This window comes from Haemaphysalis longicornis, unplaced genomic scaffold (assembly GCF_048455015.1).
Source record: "Haemaphysalis longicornis isolate Haplotype H1 unplaced genomic scaffold, Haemaphysalis longicornis Haplotype H1 scaffold_1, whole genome shotgun sequence".
Taxonomy (NCBI): domain Eukaryota; kingdom Metazoa; phylum Arthropoda; class Arachnida; order Ixodida; family Ixodidae; genus Haemaphysalis; species Haemaphysalis longicornis.
Window position 1 is genome coordinate 212,842,073 of NW_027526203.1, and position 18,163 is coordinate 212,860,235.

The window sequence follows — 18,163 nt, forward strand, 5'->3', positions numbered from 1 at the left end:
ACGGTGTAGGAAGGAGAGGTGACTGATCGCCTCGGAGGCGCAGCAGAGCAGCTCCATCGAGAACTTGTTCGGGTTCGCCTTCTTTCTACCAGAGGGCGCTAGGAATATCGGGGCCATGCGAGCCGCGGACGGTGCGTGCTAGGGCGGCTCCGGTCTTTTCGGTACAGGACGTTTCGGTACGGGGCGTTTCGGTACCGTCTTTTCGGTGCACGGACTTTTCAGGACACAGTCGTTTCGGGACACGGTCGTTTCGGGACACGGACCTTTCGGGATACGGTTGTTTCGGTACAAAGACGAATTTCGGCAAACGCTTAGGCGGAGCGCGTTGTTTACGGGGTGGTTGCAAGCAGGGGTTTATGCAGAATTTCGATTTTGGGGGGTGTCGGTGGGATGTTTGGGGGGGGGGGGGGGGTGTTGTATAAATCCCTAGGCAGGGTGCTTGTGGTTGAGGAATCTTTTTGGGGGGGTGTCGAAGTTAGGGGGGTGTGTATATATAAATCCTTGGTTGCAAGCACGCAATGTACCTAATTTATTACAGATGTTCTTGTTCGCGATTCTGCGTTATTTTAGGCAAGGCGATGGTTTTGTAGCCTTGCTAGAAAAAAAAACATTGTTTATGTATTAAATATTGGCTGAGATATGTGTAGCACTTAAACAACATAATTGTTCATTATTTTGTTTTTTAGTGACCTATTATCACATATATCTTATGTAACAAATCAGTGACAGTATCATTGTGTTTTTCACTTGTTTTTGACGACTTATCCCCTGTTTTTTCTTTCAAAATCAGTGAGATCAGAAATTTTTTTATCACTTTGCGGAGTCCCTGCGATAACGGCTGCGTAAATGAGTGCCACCGCACGGGGAAAGGAACCTGTGATTTTATAAAGTAATGACGAAGACGTTGCAATTTCTAGGTATTCTGTACGTGTTTGTGTGCGTTGCTTTCTTCTGATAACGCAAGTACTTATGCATTATTAGCAATGCATTATGGAAGGCACGTATTGTATCTTGCTGCACGCTTCCGTCCCGATTTATTCGTATAGTTAGCAAAGACTGCGGCGGGTTTATTGTGTTTATGAATCAAAAGTTGGAAAAGTTGGAAGCACCCTAAACAGAGTTTGGTGTTTGATGGGCACAAGCGTCCTAAATAGAGTTTGCTGTTTGATGGTGTGTGATTTCCTCGATATTTCTTATTGGGGACATTTTTGTGTAAAACAGTGCAATAGGCATGTATATGTTCGAAAAAGCTTATTAAGCTTGTAAAAACTAGTTTGCAAAAAGTAACAACGCAAAACTAAAATAGATATTTGATTCATGTGTGCCCGAGTTCAGCGAAATTCAAATTGCCTTCGTATGCCGTAGTCACCGTGACCGTAGTGGACAGCACTGGTGCACCGCAACATTTTTTTGCCCATACTGTTTAAATTACTCGCAGAGGTGGCTGCGTCTTCGCAAAGAAGTGAATTAAGCTACGGTCGCTGTCGCGCCCCAAATAGCGTGCATGCGCTTCGGCCTTAAAATTCCCATACTAACCCGAGACGTCCCTAAGAACCTCTGTTCTTTCGAAAGGGTATTTTCGTTTGAAGCGACCATAAATTCATGCCACCGAAATCCAAGCGCGCGTTCTATACGGCGCAGTACGAGGCGCGTTTCCATGCCCGTGGCTACCGAAAACCCGCAGTGCATGGCCCTCGTTCGAGTAGCGCCACCTACGAGCGCATGCGTCCGCGCCGAACCAAGTTTCGCCGCGCTCGCCCGCCGCGTTGAGTCACCTCTCCTTCCTACACCGTGTCCAGAGCGAAACAGGTAAATTTCGAGCCACGTGACAAATGAGGCAGTGTTGGCGGACGCCTTTCGAAAAATGGCCAGCGGCGGCAGCAGTGTGCAGTGGCTGCGTACTTTTTTTATTATTATTATCTTATTTACAGAGCGGGAAGTTGCTTTTTATGTCGTTATTAGGGGTGCTGATAGGCATATTCAGCGCTAACTTTCCTCGCTTAAGCTAGAAATGTATGTAGCAGATGACCCAACGGGAAAGGAAGGCGCCATGTTTAAATAGGGCTCGCCAGCTGCAGATGCCATATATGGCAGATGCAGAGATGCATTTTCTCATGCGTTGCGCGCTGCTAGGGTACCCTAGCGCTGCCGCAACTTCAACCACTTGCACTTGTTGTTACTCTTGGTGGTGTTTATAGACGCAGATGTCTGTAAGTAATGCAGGGAGTGAGCGTCTTCCAAAACGTCGCGTCCATCTGACAAGCTTCTTGCTCGGTCGTCTGTGACCGGCTATCGGGGAGCAGAAAACCGAGGACCGGCTGATCACTCAGTCAGCGTGAAATTTGTCAGCTATTGCGTGCGTGCGTCGCAGGTTGTCGTAAGCGCAGTCAACACAATTTGTACATATTTCTGCACCCCCATCATTGTGGTTAATATGGACTAAATGCGCCATAAATCAATATTCCGTTTAGTATTGTAGCCCGTGCGTTCACGGTTGCCACAAGTGCTCGCACAGTGCCATTGTTATCTTGCTATTCCACCCACCTGTAGTGAGGTCAAAGAGATTTTGCACGGCGCCATGAAGGGCAGCTCCGCATTTGGGCGATGAACTACCTGAAAAATTTTACATCACCTTTTGGGACTTATACCGCACCTAACAAATGTCCTTCAGAATTTTTTTTCCACAGTGAATTTTCAGGATTATTTCACGTAGGACACGTATATCCTGCGCGCGCGCCTAATTCCAAAGAAGGGTATTCCGTCTCCTCGCTCAGCGTAGTGGCGACCTACCAGCCTTCTTAGGGAGTTTTAGATCTAATAGGGGGCCAATGCTCTAGGTTCCACCACGGCCGGACTCGACTCTTTTTCCGCGCTAAAAGAGAGTCGAGTCCGGCCGTGGTTCCGCAAGTGGCTTGGGGCGCCGTACTGCGCATGCGCAGAACCCAAGCCGTCCTTGGGGATTTTGTGTCTGCGTTTAGCGGTTTAGCGCCTGAAATAGCGGATGCCCCAAAGCTGGCCCCAAGAGGAGCTTGCGTTTCTTGCGTCGCTCTCGCAGCCAGCGAGACTGCGCGTGACCGTGCTGAAGCGAAACCTGCGGCTCGTTTCCCGATTCACCCGATCAACAACGACGATTGCTGAGCTGAATATACTCCGATGAATGCGACTGTTGCTTTGTCACCAGGCCTGTTCCTTCCCAGGCACAGCATTCAGAGCCTATCGCGCGTGACACGCCACATCATATCGGGATCGGGAGCACTCTCTTTTTGGCGTAGAGAGTGAACAATTTTTTCGTTATCCGTGGCCTGCGACAAGGGTGTCCGCTATCACCTGCTCTGTTCGTTTTGGCCTTAGAGCTTTTAAGTGCACTTTATAAGCGACCCCAAACCATCCACCGCCGGCGGCGGCGGCGGCGTCGGCGTCCGCAGTGCTCCTCTATATTTAAAAAAGAAACAGCATCCGGCGCCAGGTTTCGATCCGAGGACTTTGCGGCCGCAGCGCGACACTCTACCGACCAAGCCACGGACGCGACGCTGATATCAGTGTTAGTGACGCGCCTTATATCTTTAACGCATTCAAACTACGTCGTCAGCGGCGTGCGTTGGCGACTCAGCGGCGTTATAGCGGCGTGATAACTGCGTGGTGTACACGTGATACTACAAACCCGATGGAAGAGATGGAAGAGAAGGCGGCGAGGCGGTGGGCTGCGGGGGCCGAGCGCAAGCGCCGCAAGCGGGCCGACAACAAGGAGGATATGAAAACTTGCTGGAGTGGAAGCCGCCTATGGGTACCCATGGGAGCGGGTGAAGCCGCGCCGAGCGGCCGGCGGCCATCTTGGAAGTGGCAAGAAACAGCCGAGTAGATCTGCGCTCGCGCTTATTTGTGCAGCAAATGCAGTTTCCCGCATCTTCAAAGCAGTAAAAACAGTTGCGTCAGGTTTTAAGCATTTATTCTTCGCTTGTCGGTGGCCAAATGGCCTAAGAAAACGCTTTAAAAAAAACTCGGAAATGGCACAAATTACAAAATCACACAAACATTAAAAATACATGCGACAGCATAGCCAAATAGCGCACTGCGGGGAGGCTCACTGGAGTTTGAAGATTATCATTCTGGAAAGAACGGGCCTGACCCTGTCCTTTACGATCTCGCGGTTTCCAAGCTGTAGATATGATTGTCAAGGAGATCAAGGTCAAGAATGTACTGCTCTAGCTTGTGAAAACATTTTTCCTCTACAGACAATCGTAGCACTCCCAAAACGAGATGCTTTGACTTGATGCTTGAATTGCTGCACACTCAATCTGTAGCCGTCGCAGCCCCTTTTCAACGGCTTCACACAAGCCAATAACATCCTTGGACGGGGACACGAGCCCACCTTTTTTTCTGCTCAACTAGAGGAGCTGGCTCATCTGAGTACAAGGCTGCAATGCACTCTTCGAATGTTTTTGACCTGTACAATTGGCGTACAACGATGCCTGCAATATAAGCCACCACCGCAACAACTATACGGCAGAAAGGTTTTCGGGGTGCATGTAGTCGTGGTCGTCATGAGGTTCCAAGATCGAGGACCTGCACATGTCCGGGAGACAACAGTAGTGGCATTCAGGATGAAAACCGTGTCTTTGGTGCAGTTTCCCGAACTAGAAGATGTCAGGAGCTCCTTGAATCGACTTGTACGAGCCCAGAAGTGTTCGCTGTGACGGGAGGGACTCGTTGAACTTGGATCGTACGTACTCATACGCGGCGGGACTATAAAAATGCAAAGTCAGTGCAAATGCTCGCAGCCCAGGTGGGTACTTGCCCTTCTGTTCATTGCCTGCCCTGCAAAGTAGTTGCTGATTGTCATCTGAGAAAACCGATGTAAACACAAGCAAGGGCGTCCGCAGAACTTTTTGCAAGGGGGGGCATCCATTCGCGGAGGGGGGGGGGGGGGGGGGGTACGGTTGGACAGCACCAAAAAAGCGCTATTTGTGGTTACAACACCTACAAACAGCGAATTAGAACCAGACTTGAAGAATATACATTGAATTTTATTACCGAAGAAAGAAATAAAGTTAATAAAGAAAATTCGAAACGTTACTGTCACTTCGTTAAAAAGAGTGGTCAGTCTCGCTGCGTGAGGGTTCTCTACTCACGCTAACTGATCGCCAGCACACATCACAACACGTTCACATACAACTGCACTCCGTCAATGTTCTTTGAATAGCAGCTGCAGAGGCCTCGAGTTTTCCTGGGCAAATTGCGAGATGACATGTGTGATGAAGTCTGTTGAAATGGCTCACACAATAAAGATACTACTGGCCTCCCTGACTTTCAATGCACTACAGACGTGCAAGCGTTTTGAGGGGCTGATTTATAGGTTTTGTTTCTGGGCTTGGGTGGTGCCAACATTTCGCAATTTTGAAGGAATGGGTGTACAATGTGCTGGGACGGCACGGGACATGGAGGAAAGAAAAGGTTCTCCTCCGTGGCACGGGAGGATGTTACGCTCTCCCTACTAAGTGTAGCGGTGAAGATTTTAAGCTAGATATAGCTGCAAATTTGTCCGAAAACTGATGTTCTCGCGGTAATACTGCATAAATCTAGAGCTAAGAAAAAAAAACAAAAAAAAAGTCAAGCCTTTCAGAATTGTTCGCTATCTAAAATAGCCAGCACAGGCAGTCTGTTTCACTGTCGTCACATGACCGGCAATTTCAGTCAGTGGGGCTCTTCGATTTACAGTCTCAGACTCACCGCGGAGAGTCCGCGCCGCTAGTCCGAGGATTCCCCGAAGCCATAGGTATACAAGGGAAATTATAATGCCGGACTGCTTCTCGGTCTAAAGTGCAATGTTGACCGCCGTCTTGAAGGGCGTTCCATACGGATACGCAGGACCTGAGTGTGGTAATCATTTCAGTAACATGGATTGTTGGGCTAGTTGGTACATGTGCATAATTAAAAAAGCTTTGCGCTAAAGGGCGGGACAAAGGACAGAACGTCGGCGTCATCCTCTCCTCTCTTCCGTGCTTCAAGGCAAAGTTATTTTAATTATGGGCCAACCAAGCTGGGGAGCTTTTTTGTAGTGCATAAAAATATCCCAATCTCCAAGGGGGTGCAGTTGCCCCCCCTTGCCCCCCCTTCCGGACGCCCATGAACACAAGCGAACCGTCTCCTGACAAGAGCCTTCGCTCTCTGATTTCTTTGATGATTTCTTGGGTGGTTTCGTTTCTCTTGACCAGCCTTCGTTTAGTTTGCTGCAACGCTTTGACCTTCTTCTTTAACTGCGTTATCTCTTCTCGTGAAGCAAGGACCTTGTCCTTGTAGAACTGTTTGGTGGGCGAGTCTTCAGGGGGATCTTCAGCTCCATGCAGGTCGCACAACCCAGAACGCTCAGAACTAGGCGTGGCCGGGAAATCTCGAGACTTGGGGTCGGGACGCTTCCGTTTTACCTGAAGTTGAAACCATACGTTTTCTCAGACGAGTAAAAAAGGCAGCAAGCGCAAAAACTATATAAAACTTTATATCAATGCTGTGAATCCAACATTTAGGCTACACATTTTTTTGGGAGAAATAATAGATGTATTAAGCAACAAGCTTCTTCATAGTCATGCACGAGAAGTTGTATGCCAAAAAAAAAAAAGACATGGCACCCGCTCTAGTGTAACTTTCTATTCGCCGGATGTATCTTGATATGTTTCTTGATCACCAATTAACAACAGCTACTCCTCAACCGTACCGCCTATTCTCGGCCCACAAAAAATGCCGCGCGTACCCGCAAAAACAGTTTGTGGGACAAGTTTTTATGTAACGATGGCAGTAATACTTACAAGTTTCTGCAGATGAGGGGGAAAGCTGGAAACACTGTGGGCACACTTCCCACCCGCAGTCGCGTCGTTTGCCCAGTGCGGTCGAAGCACTCAGGAGTGAAATGCACAGAGCACAGGCGGCCTCCATCCTTAGCACGCCACCCTTCACGGCGAACTGCCCGCTCCCAAACACTCCCCCCTCTGCATTCTTCGGAAACCTGTCAAGAAATATACGACTATCAGCTGCGGCCCAAACGTACCCGCAACGTCATTTTGCTGCTGCTTGATGCGCGGGCGTGCAAGCAAACTACAATGCGGCTGAAATGACCGCGAGTAGCTCAATTGAACATGTTTAAAGGTGAAATGTGAGGCCACAACGTTTCTTCAGCCTGTTTGTACATCTGTAGGCAACGCACGAGGCAACTATTATCCAAGAGCAAGACTTTCCCTCATTTAAAACTTTAACAAAACAGCGTGCACCAGCGAAGAATCGTACAGGCGACGCGCCGGCAGCGCGCTTTCTGCCTCCGGCAAGATGGCGGCCGCTGGCGTCACCTAATGGGCGCCGCTTCCACTCCAGCAAATCTTTATATCCTCCTTGGCCGACAACCGTGCATTCGCACTTTCACATTCTCCCCCTCGGGGAAATGCGGGGGAATTTTTTCTGCAGGCTGTGCTGAGACATCAAAATTTAGGGGCCTTCTTCTCCCACGAAGTGAAACAGCTAGTAAAAGTCAAATTTATGCTGATGACGTGGCGTTACTTGTATGCTCACAACGAGGAGAGTTTGTGCCACTTACATTTTTTTAATGGATATAGTAACTTGTCTATAGCTATGTTGAATTTGTCGAAATGCGAGTACCTGTCCATAGGCTCCGCGCTAGCAGCTCCCAATCGGCTTTGTTCCCGTACTGTTCCAGTCTAAAATAAATATTCTAGAAATAGGATACAACTAATCTGGGATATTAAATGGCATGTGGCAACTGATTGTCGCAGAAATTCTTCGAACTCGCCGCGGTCGAAAACACTTTGTGCTGTGAGTTGAGCGACGCGGGTTCGGTTCCAGCCACGGCGGCAATTTTTTTCTGATGGAGCATGGCCAGGATTTCGGGACACGGCGTCGAGTTTCGAAAAACTGACACCACGTGGCGTCGCGACCTGAAGACACAATTCCTTCTCTCTTGTTCTCTCCCCCGCGGTGCGAGAAGCAGGGCCTTCACACAGGGTCTAGCCGCTCGCGACGGTTTCCCAAACAGGCCAGCTTTTCGCCTTTGTAATTCGCCGAACCAGGAAGGAAAAAAAAAAAAAAACAAGATGGGAGCCCTCACAAAACGACCCCGCATGGGCTGCGGTTGGTGCCTCGATGCGCCCCCGCTCTGCGGGCGCGCATCGAGGCACCCTACCCGTGTGGACGGGGAGGGCTCGCCCCGCTCGGGCGCCTGCTTTTTTCGTGGCGCTCGTGCCGCATTTCTCACTCGAAGGAAAGACCCGGGTACAATTTTCTTTCGACTTGTGAAACAATGTGCGTTAGTACGTATCGAGCAGGCTCGGGTCAACTGCAGCGTCGCTAATGAGTTAACTTTTGCCAGTGTCGTCTTGTCGTCTGCTACGGACGCATCGTCTGCTCACCGCGCCGCTCGACCAGCCCGGTGTCCTGGCTATTTCACGGAATGAAACGTGTTGTTGGGGGACGTCGGTTCCGAAAGCCTTTCAGGTCCCATGGGTCGCCTTTTCGACATTAAGGGGTCATCTGTTCAATTTGTCACAGGGCATTTTTATTTCCTTCCGCTTGCATGATACTTGTTCGCACTTGGCACAACCCCAACTTTTTTTTTTGCTGTTGAACAACTTGCACAAATTGCGTTGGTACATTGATTCGTACATTAGAATTAATCAGGTGTCTGATATGTGGGCGTCTTTTGAAGACGCATGCAATTAAACGAAACGAGCTTTTCTTTTTCTGCTCGCTTTTAATTTCTACGCGCGAACATTCACACCCGAATTCAGGAAAATTATTTTTCCTATGCTAATATCTGCATTGACAAATAATTTGCAGCACAAAAACATTTTGCGTTATTGTTGCAAAGCACAAGCGGTAGAGCAAGATCATAATCTATTATTTCGGGGTTCATAAAAAACCAAAAATCAAATGCCTCAACCCTTACCTACTTTGCGTTAAGGTTGAGGTGCAAGTATACTAACATTATGAGTAACGGAAAACAAAGAAATACGCAATTAACGCGACAGTGCCAAAACAAGCAGATGAGCATATGCAAGTCTTCGGCAAGTAAAAGAAAAACACGTTATGAATGTTTTCTATTGCGTGGGACGCGTCCGCTCAACGGGCTTTCCGGTGCCTCCAAAGCTAAAAAAGACGCACGCCGGCCCGACGAGAACGCTTCTGAAAAGAGCACGTGCTGGATCGACTTGCACGCGCTAGCCCCTGAGGCAGCTTTGCTCAAGAAGAGAAAGGTGCTACTGATTGCGGGTAGGTTCTTCTTTTCTTTTAGACGTACACTAAAATATTTTAATACTCCCCGCCCCAACCACCGGCTAGTGTGCGACATGATCAGTGAACAATATTCTTGGACTAGCGCTCTTACGTGAAACGCCCTGTCCGTCATACTACCTGAAATGGGGTATGCTACCGTACTGTAAGTAGTATTTTTATTTACAGTACGTTCCCCGGGTATGTGCCGAGTCATAGTCACGAGGAGAAGATAAGAAATTGGCTGCGTATCTGGTTGCTTTGCTGCAAATGTATACCATAGCCTTCGGCCGCCCCCGCCTCGTAACATCCTCCCCTCTCCCCCTCACGCTGTTCTTCTCCCCCTGCCTGCCCCATAATTAATGCAATTGAAGTTTGATGAATTAGATTCATTTTTCCCTCGTTTTCTTGGTTCGCGCGCCACCTGTTGGGACCTTTTCTTTCAATTGTTCTTGGAACAGCGCCTCAAAAAAAAACCTCACCCCGCCTGGGTTCCTGGCTTCTCTACCTACGCTTCCAAGAGCTGCTGAGGTATTCGTGAACAAGTGCCACTCCCTAACCAAAGCTGATCTGCACCACCTCATTTGGTTTTGCCCCAAATTAACTCGCTATAGAAATTTCTCTGCCCCCACCAACGATCCCGCGATAGCCATAGACCCTCACTCCGTGGGCACTCCCATCCTTCACAAGATTGCTGTATTCGCAGTCACAAGCGGTCTAGCACGAGCTGTATAGAACGGCCGGTCTGCTCCCCTTCCTTACCCATTCCTTTGATCCTATTCCCCCAACAGGCCTAGGGCCAGCCTTGCCCCAAATAAAGGTTTCTCTCTCTCACTCTTGAGGAGACATCTTTCTTTTATTATATTTACTTTTATCTGGCCTGTTTTTGACACCGTCTTTTACCGCATTTTTATTAAAACCAATCGCACGTCTATTTTTGAATAAAAGAACGCTGCTGCGGCCAGTTATGCACTAATGTTTTGCCTCAATTATGCCTAATGCTTTTTTAAAGACGATAGTCTTTCTTGGGCTACTTAAACGCGATTGATTGATTGATATATCTTTATTTGGCGAGCATGAAGCGCAGATGTTAGGGCGCCCGCCCGGTGGACGGCACCGATTCAGCCACCGGTTCAAAAGTTATAAATATTATTAAACAAGACGCTTATATACGCAAAACCGTTCCAAACTTCTAAAACTGCCAAGATTTGTCATACATGTCCCAATAATATGGCGCGAAGGAAACCCCAGGTACATTTGAGGCAAAATGTAAGCACATAACCGGGATTACGCGCGTTCTTTTAAATAAGCATAGACATGGCCTTGGTTTTCACGATAGCAATTTAAAAAAGAGGCGTTAAAACAATGGTTTGACCAAAAAATACGAAAAGAAGCTGGCGCCCGAGCCTCGAGCTCGAGCGCAACCCTAAGCCGAACAGTAGCAAAGGTTCCAACAGATGGCGTGCGAGCTCTGCAGCGCGGGAAAAGTGGATTTAATTTAGCTACCCTCCATCGCGTCAGACGCGCGAGGAGTGAGAGAGGGGGGAGGAGAATGTATGAGACGGCAGGGGCTGCAGAAGACTATCGCCTTTCGACGACATTTGCAGCGAAGCGAGCAGATACGCGGCCAAGTTTTTCTTCTGAACAATATTGACACGTAGAAATATATGCACTCCGCCAGGTTCAGTAGCTTGGGACGGTTTTGCCTATATATACTCCTTGTTCCAGCATTGTTTCATGTTTGGCCCAGCGGCTGAATCGAGTGACAGACGGACAGATAGACAGACAGGAAAGAAAAAAGGACGATTGAGAGTGCACGTTCGGCAACTGGACACTAATGCTTTCTCAATCACTGTATCATAAAAAAGTGCTTAGGTGTCCTCGGAATTTACACCTAGGAAAAAGAGCTGCAATTATTGTGTGTGACACCGAAGGGTGCACAGAAAAGGCACAGTTCAGAAGCTTGGTGCGCAAGCTTAGCAATAGACGTCTTTTTTTGGAAGTGCCTACGTTTGAGCAAGTTTTATTTGTTACAAGTCTTAATGAAAACCGTTTCTTCAGCTCATTTACACAAAGTTTCATGAACGACAGCATAAAGCTTTAAGAGCTGCATAATTTGTCCCTTTCGACGTCAGTGTAACATTATATGTGCCGTAACATCGTTAAATATCTCTTTTTGCGCAGATGCAAGGCGCCACACAAGGCGGCAAGAAGCTGCTCTTTTTGTGACTTTCTTAACCCTCGCCCGCGCCCCTAGAAAAAAATAAGATACATAATAATTGGTATTGCCTAAAGGAGTTATTAAATAAAGCTCTAAAAAATCTCAAATTCTGACCGAAAACTTTCAAAGCATAAACACAAACGATGCAATCAGTGCGTAGACAGTCATCCATAACCTAATACCTACGCAAATAATAAGTTGCCGAAAGTTTCACACAAATAAGCACACAAATCCGTTCGCAGAAAAGTTGGCGTACGAAAATGTCGGTGCACCGGAATGCTTGCACCGTAACATCCCGCATTGAAATGTTCCAGTACATCGAAATGTCCTAGGGCCGTTCATAGGCGTCTAAATAGTAGTAACTTGGAATCCCAAACATCAATGCTCAACATTGGGGTTAATTTCAGGTGCAGCACTACCATTGCGTTCGTATAATTCACGACACTTTAACTGTAACAGTGTGCTGTAAATGTATAATTGCTTCCATTTCGGTTAAGCGCCATTGACTTTTTCACGTATATGCATGCTTCTTACGGCGTCGTTTATACTTTTTATAACCGTTTTTAACGCATATCAGTTTTTAGCTGGTGCTGTTCTGATGGAAGCGCCTTGGAAGCAGTGGAGCGCGGCCACAATTTTAATATTTACAATTAACAAAATATCAAACACATTCTCTAGAGCGCACACAAGAATGAGAAAATTCGCAAAGCTTAAAGGCAACAAATATTGAACAAAAAGCTGCGGGAAAAAAACTGCGAAACTACGGCAATATACTGGGAATTTTTCAAAAGGATGAAAAACAATTAATTAAACTTGAACACACCTCTAATTAATATATTCCCTCTGGTAAAAAGCGTTTAAATAGCATTGGGATGAATGGTACATAAATTGAATAAAATAACAATTTAAATGAAAAAAACCAACGAACATTGGTGAATCTATAAACCGGCATTCGAGAAAACGATTTTTGATAAAACGGACGCCGCTTCGATATAATAGCGTTAAAAAAGCGGCGCTCGTTCAGCTCTTGGCAACCCCCCTTGCGCCATAATTTCAGTCTCAGAAACTTGAAGATAGTGCTTTATTTTTATTTATTTACTATTTATTTCATACTTCCAGCCTGAGCGCCAGGCCTTAGGCATGTGTGGGAATAGATATATACAGTAACAAGGACGGCATGATTACCTGTATACATAAGAAAAACACAATACAGCAAAAGAAGAGAAAACGCTAAACAGATTACAAATACATTCATACTAATCCGTATGTAAAAAAAGACAAAATGGCATACCTGCGCGCAAACATATACGTTTTACACCATTTAACGCATCACTGCAGGAAACCGTGCGGATAACTTATTTTCACATTTGACACCGTACTAACATAGCGTTATTTGCCACCTCAGAAAAAAGAAAGAAAACGAAGAAGTAAAAACTGTACACAGTAGCGCGTGTGGACACGTCGTAGGTCCTTCAGGCACAGTTCTTGTGCTGGAAAGTCTTCCCCCCCCCCCCTCACCCCGAGCGAAAAAACCAGGGGAGCACGCTTTGTTTGCTCTGCGCAATCTAAAAATGAGGAGGGGGGACAGTCAAGTCAGCCAAACCTTTTCAGTGGCAGCAATTATCTCCCCCACCTCCTTGGGATAAACCAGAGGAGCAGGCCTTGTTCGTCCTCGTGCACACTACCGACTGCCTCTTTGTTACTCTCAGCGACAACAGATGGGAACCCTCCCTGGTTCCGCTGAGGAGAGGCGAGTGTTGTGTTGGGTGGAGACGGTCCTCCTCTCCACTCCTTCCAGGAAAAAGGAGGGGGACGGGGGCGCCACGTAGCGTCAGTTTTTCGAAGTTTGTGGCGATACGCCTCACCCCGGGCATGAAAAGTGTTGCAGGGAACCTACACAAACAACGTTGCAAAAAATCTACAATAACAGGTTTGTAGCCCACAACCTGAAGTACTCAAACCCGGGAGTCGTTTTTTCTATCTGTTTTCTGAGCGCCACAATTTTGTGTTAACTAGTGCGGAACGACCTGAAATCCAGCCTGTTCTCATAGGCCGCAGCAGAAAAATTTTAGACTGCCCGGGAACCTCGTGAGTTAGTCGTACAAGCCCAATATTTTGCCACGGCATGCCGCTAGAGCCATGCTACGGATATCCCGGAGTCGATTTTTCTAGCTGTCTTCGTTATTAAACGGCGGCCGTTTCTTTTTTCTGCCCCATTCAGTTACGCCCCGGACGGGCGAAGCGCCGGGAGAGGGGCGCAGTCAGGTTTCCGCGGCGCGTGTCCCTCAATCCTGGGGATGGTGAAAAGCGAAAACACCTTGCTGTCAAGATTTCGATGCTCGCTAAAAATAGCCACGTAGTTTATTTAAAGTTATCCCAAGCCCTTTGTGTTGGCCGCGATGGCCCACCACTGGAAAGGCCGGCGCTGCGATCGTTTTGACGTTACTTGTACGATCACCGTTCCTATCTTGCTGCGGCTTGCAGCGCGTGACACTTCGTTTAGGACGCGTGTTCTAAAAGTATTTTCGGGTTAATTTCCGTCGTTTGAAGTTAATTCTCTGCGTCAGTTAAGTGCAGTTTAACCTCACGGGCACTTTATAACCGTATAAACTGTGGTACATTATCCGCAAACAACTTGAGAGTGGTGGTGTATGACGTATGCGACCAAAGCTTAAGCTGCGGCTCGTTTCCCCGATCAACATTGTAGACTACGACGATCACCGAGTTAAGTTCTATAGATTTCCCTTGTTTGCAAAAAATGTATAAAGCAGGAAATCACGAAGCGTTTACTGCTCGCAAAAACGCTCCGCACACGCATCCGCCGTGCCTGCCCGCACGGCCGACGGAGCGGCTCGAACCGACGCAGGTCGCGGCAGCAACTTGTCGCCGCTTGTTAATATCACACTATAGCCGTGGAAAAGAAGTTTCAGGTGGGTGAAAGTGGATGGTAGTGTGGTGAAAAATTGTGCTAGGTAGTGTCATCAGCTATGGTTTTCAAAGCGATGCTCAAATATCTGCCGAGATTTACGCCAAACGGCCGCGTAGGTCGGTCCCGGCACCGCCGACCCGTTCACGCGCGATGTGGCGAGTGGCCGAAAGGTGGTCATCTCTCGCGTAAACAGCAATCACCGCGGATACAGAGTTCCACATACGAGAAGGGGGGTGACAGTGCGGTGAAAATTTCCCAAGTAGCACCAAAACATTAGAAGAACGTTTTTTTTTTTGTTTGGTGCTAACGTTAGAGCAATGTTCTTAATGTCATTTTTTTTAAATGTTTAACTAATGTTATCAAAAACGTTAATATAATGTTTTGTCAAATATTATTTAAACGTCCACGAAACATTTTTACAACATATTATTGATGTTAGTGTTACATTTCCCTAACGTTGCAGCGAACAAGCTAATAACGTTCAAAAAACGTTTAAAAACAATGTAAAACGTTACATCACATTTCGCCAAACGTTATGCGAACAGTAAGAAAGCATTTCTACAACACATAAATACTTTTGGAGTTACGTTTACCTAACGTTGCAGAAGACCCTACAAAAACATTTTAAGAACAACTAAGAACGTTACAGTAACGTTTCGTCAAACATTATTGGAACTGTGAGGAAGCATTTCGACAACATATTAATTATGTTGGATTTACATTTACCTAACGTTGCAGAAAACACGCTTGAAACAATCTTTTAACGTTGCAAAACCTTTTCAGAATGTGGACCAGGAACGTTACAGTGACGTTTTGCCAAACGTGTGGAATGTGTATCGTGGATCATTGTTTCTGTTATCCACGTTTGCCGGTTACGATATATTTTAAAGCATTTTCAAAATAACAAGGAAAAGTGAAATTTCAAATAAAATTTTATTTTATTTTTGCATGGTTACAATATTTTTTTTTATTTACACTCCATTGCTGCTGCTGTGCAGGAGAGGAGGCTCCATCCAGGGGCTGGCTGCGTCTGTGTGGAAAAAGCAAACAATTCCTACTTCAGTACGCTGCGGCAGTAGGCGGTTTTTGCGCGAAAAAGTAGTCGCCGCCTAAGGATTTGTTTAGTTAACGAGCGCACACACGCACACACACGCACATGCACACACGCACGCACTAAAAGGAGAGTAACCGAACAAGCAGCTACGCAGCAACTCGTGCTAACCATATGACCAGAAGAAAGCAAGCGCACAAAATTTTGGGTCACCTGACTCCAAACTTGAATCTCCCGAGTCAGTAACCTATACAGGTTAGTGACTGTTCGTCAAAGTCGCTCGCTAGCGGAGTGTTAAGTCTTCTGCATGGTTCATGTATTTTTATTAAGCAGAGATTAGGATGAAAATCATTTAAATATAAATGCACTATTAAATTTTGAGAATATTAGTTTATTGCTTACCTTGTGAGTTCCTGTAAGCCCAATATTCGCAAAGTGGATCCAGTCACCAATGATGTGGCCCGCTATCGACTGTGACCTGCGTCACACCAGCAGCAGCTGGAAAGCATAGGGCGCGACTAGTTATGGGCTGCATAGCAGTTCATAAATTGAACTACTAAAACAAATCAAAATACGCTCTCAGAAATTTTCTACACTCACCAAATACTACTCTGGAACGCATAGGCGTGCGCAGAGTTCTCAATTTGGGGGGGCAAAGTCTTACCGCTGCGCCCCCCCCCCCCCCCCCCCAGAGCAACTCCCGACCTCTTCTCACTGAAGGCCTTGCGGTGTGAACGCAGTGCAAAGAGGGATGGTTATAAAATTTTTATTTCAATGTGATGGAATTGCAACACACACAAAATATTTCTGAGCAGAAATTTTACTTTCATGTGTTACATCGGCAAGGCATGGGGCAAATTTGGCGCCCCCTTCAGATGATTAGGGGGGGCGGCCGCCCCCCCTGCCCCCCCTGTGCGCACGCCTATGCTGGAACGGATACTAACCTCTCGGACCTTTTTTCTTCTTTTCTTCCTGTCCAACTGTATATAGATGACCGCTACCTCAATCGAAACAACCCATCTGAAAATTCGCTTGGTTGTAGAAGCGACGTTTGCTCCTCCAGTCCGGCAGATCTTTCACCTAAAAAAGAACACAAAGTGATACAGAGGTATTACAGATGGTTCACACAAAAGAACACACCCATTAAACACGAATGTGTATAATGGTCCAAGTTTACTTCCGTAATAAAAGTGGGAACTCATAAACGAACAACTTCGATCCTAGTCTTTCTCAGCACTGAAAAGAGTTGTGTGACATGTTTAATACATGCTTGGAACAGGCTAGGGGAAGAAAGGAGGAAGAATTTGAGCATTTTACAACAACCCGGGCATTCTTCTTCTTTTTCTCTCTCTTTTTTTTTTTTGCACGAATGCAGGAAGGTTCCATTTTTCAGTCAAAGCCATGCGTATCATTGCAGCCACTAAATTTGTTAGCGTTCACTTTAACCATGGTTTTTGTTTTTTCACGGTCGGCGTTGTTACCTCGTCATATGAAACGCACCCTGTTATTAATCACTGCTGAGTATTTACAGGATTTTTCAAAAGTTTGGAAGAGCGCCTGGAACCACGGCTGTAAAAGCCTTTGATTCAGGCTATTCGAAACCGCACCACCGATGAACAGTACTAGAACTAGCCTTTTTGCTCGAAGCATGTCGGTTTTATTTCGGCGAACGACGGCTGTGCATGATCAATGCGGCCCCAATGAAAGCGTGTTGGTTCCAAACTTCTGATAAAGTACGCGCAGTAGGCAAAATTATGTATCTAGAGTGACCTCTTTTGGGCGGAACGGTTCCCTTTAGAGGGAGTGGGTGATCGCTAGCATGACCAAGTACCTCCCACACCTCTTAACCCCAATTCCCCCCTTCGGATCTTTATCGGCTTAGTTGAAAGTGGCACCTGCCCTGGTCATTCCAGCTCCTGTTGTGGTGTGCGTTATCGATTGAATTCGCATTTCCATTTTGATGCGCTAAACCCGCTAGCCATTTACACAATATTTACTTACCAGTTTCTATGGTCTCGGGATTGGCACTCATCGTCGATGAACTCCGCGGCTTTCCCGGTTTGAGGGTATACCTTGAAAACCATAGCCTGCAATGAAAGTGACTTCGACTCTTTACCAGCTGCTATTTACCAGCCTTTTGGGGTGCATTTCTCACAACTCAAGAACGCGCTATGCTGCTTAATGCATTTCAAAAATGTAAGTCGCAAACGAACGCATGTACTCGAACAGCGCACTTTTTCCAACCCTCTGTGACACCTTCAGCCCTCAAAGTGCCCCTTTCTAACAAAGTTGGCTATATAGTCACGCAGGTTGTCTGGTTGCTTACTCGCCAGCGAAGAAAGCTACGACAAAAGGCTCAGGTTTGCAGCTTTTAACAATATATCCCAGAAGTCTGACGAACTTTTTGCGATAGGTACACCGTCATACCGTCTAAGTTAACCAGCGGCAAAATAGGCTACCAAGGGGTGCATTCTGACCTGTTCGTTTGCATTTGTATCGACTACATTCCGAAGTAGCTGCACCCCCCCCCCTCTTTTTTTTTCACGTTAAGGAACCCCGGCATTCCCAACATAATTATCGCATCGCCAGGCAATTAGGGGCAAACGTAATGCTTTTTTTTTTCAAAATTTCGCACAGCGAACTAACGTGACACGCACATTATTTTGTTTCGCGTGCCCAAGCCGCTAGCTCACTT

General features: G+C 46.8%; 1 long non-coding RNA gene and 1 pseudogene across 1 annotated transcript; both read right to left on the reverse strand.

Moving 5' to 3' along the window:
* Positions 1 to 4,225: 4,225 nt before the first annotated feature.
* Positions 4,226 to 7,649, reverse strand: LOC144157132 (THAP domain-containing protein 1-like; annotated as a pseudogene).
* Positions 7,650 to 15,870: 8,221 nt separating this feature from the next.
* Positions 15,871 to 17,700, reverse strand: LOC144168243 (uncharacterized). Its single transcript, XR_013322169.1, has 3 exons — positions 17,470 to 17,700; positions 16,413 to 16,548; positions 15,871 to 15,966 (listed from the first exon to the last, which is right to left on the reverse strand). It is a non-coding gene; the product is annotated as an uncharacterized LOC144168243 (long non-coding RNA).
* Between the last annotated feature and the right edge of the window lie 463 nt (positions 17,701 to 18,163).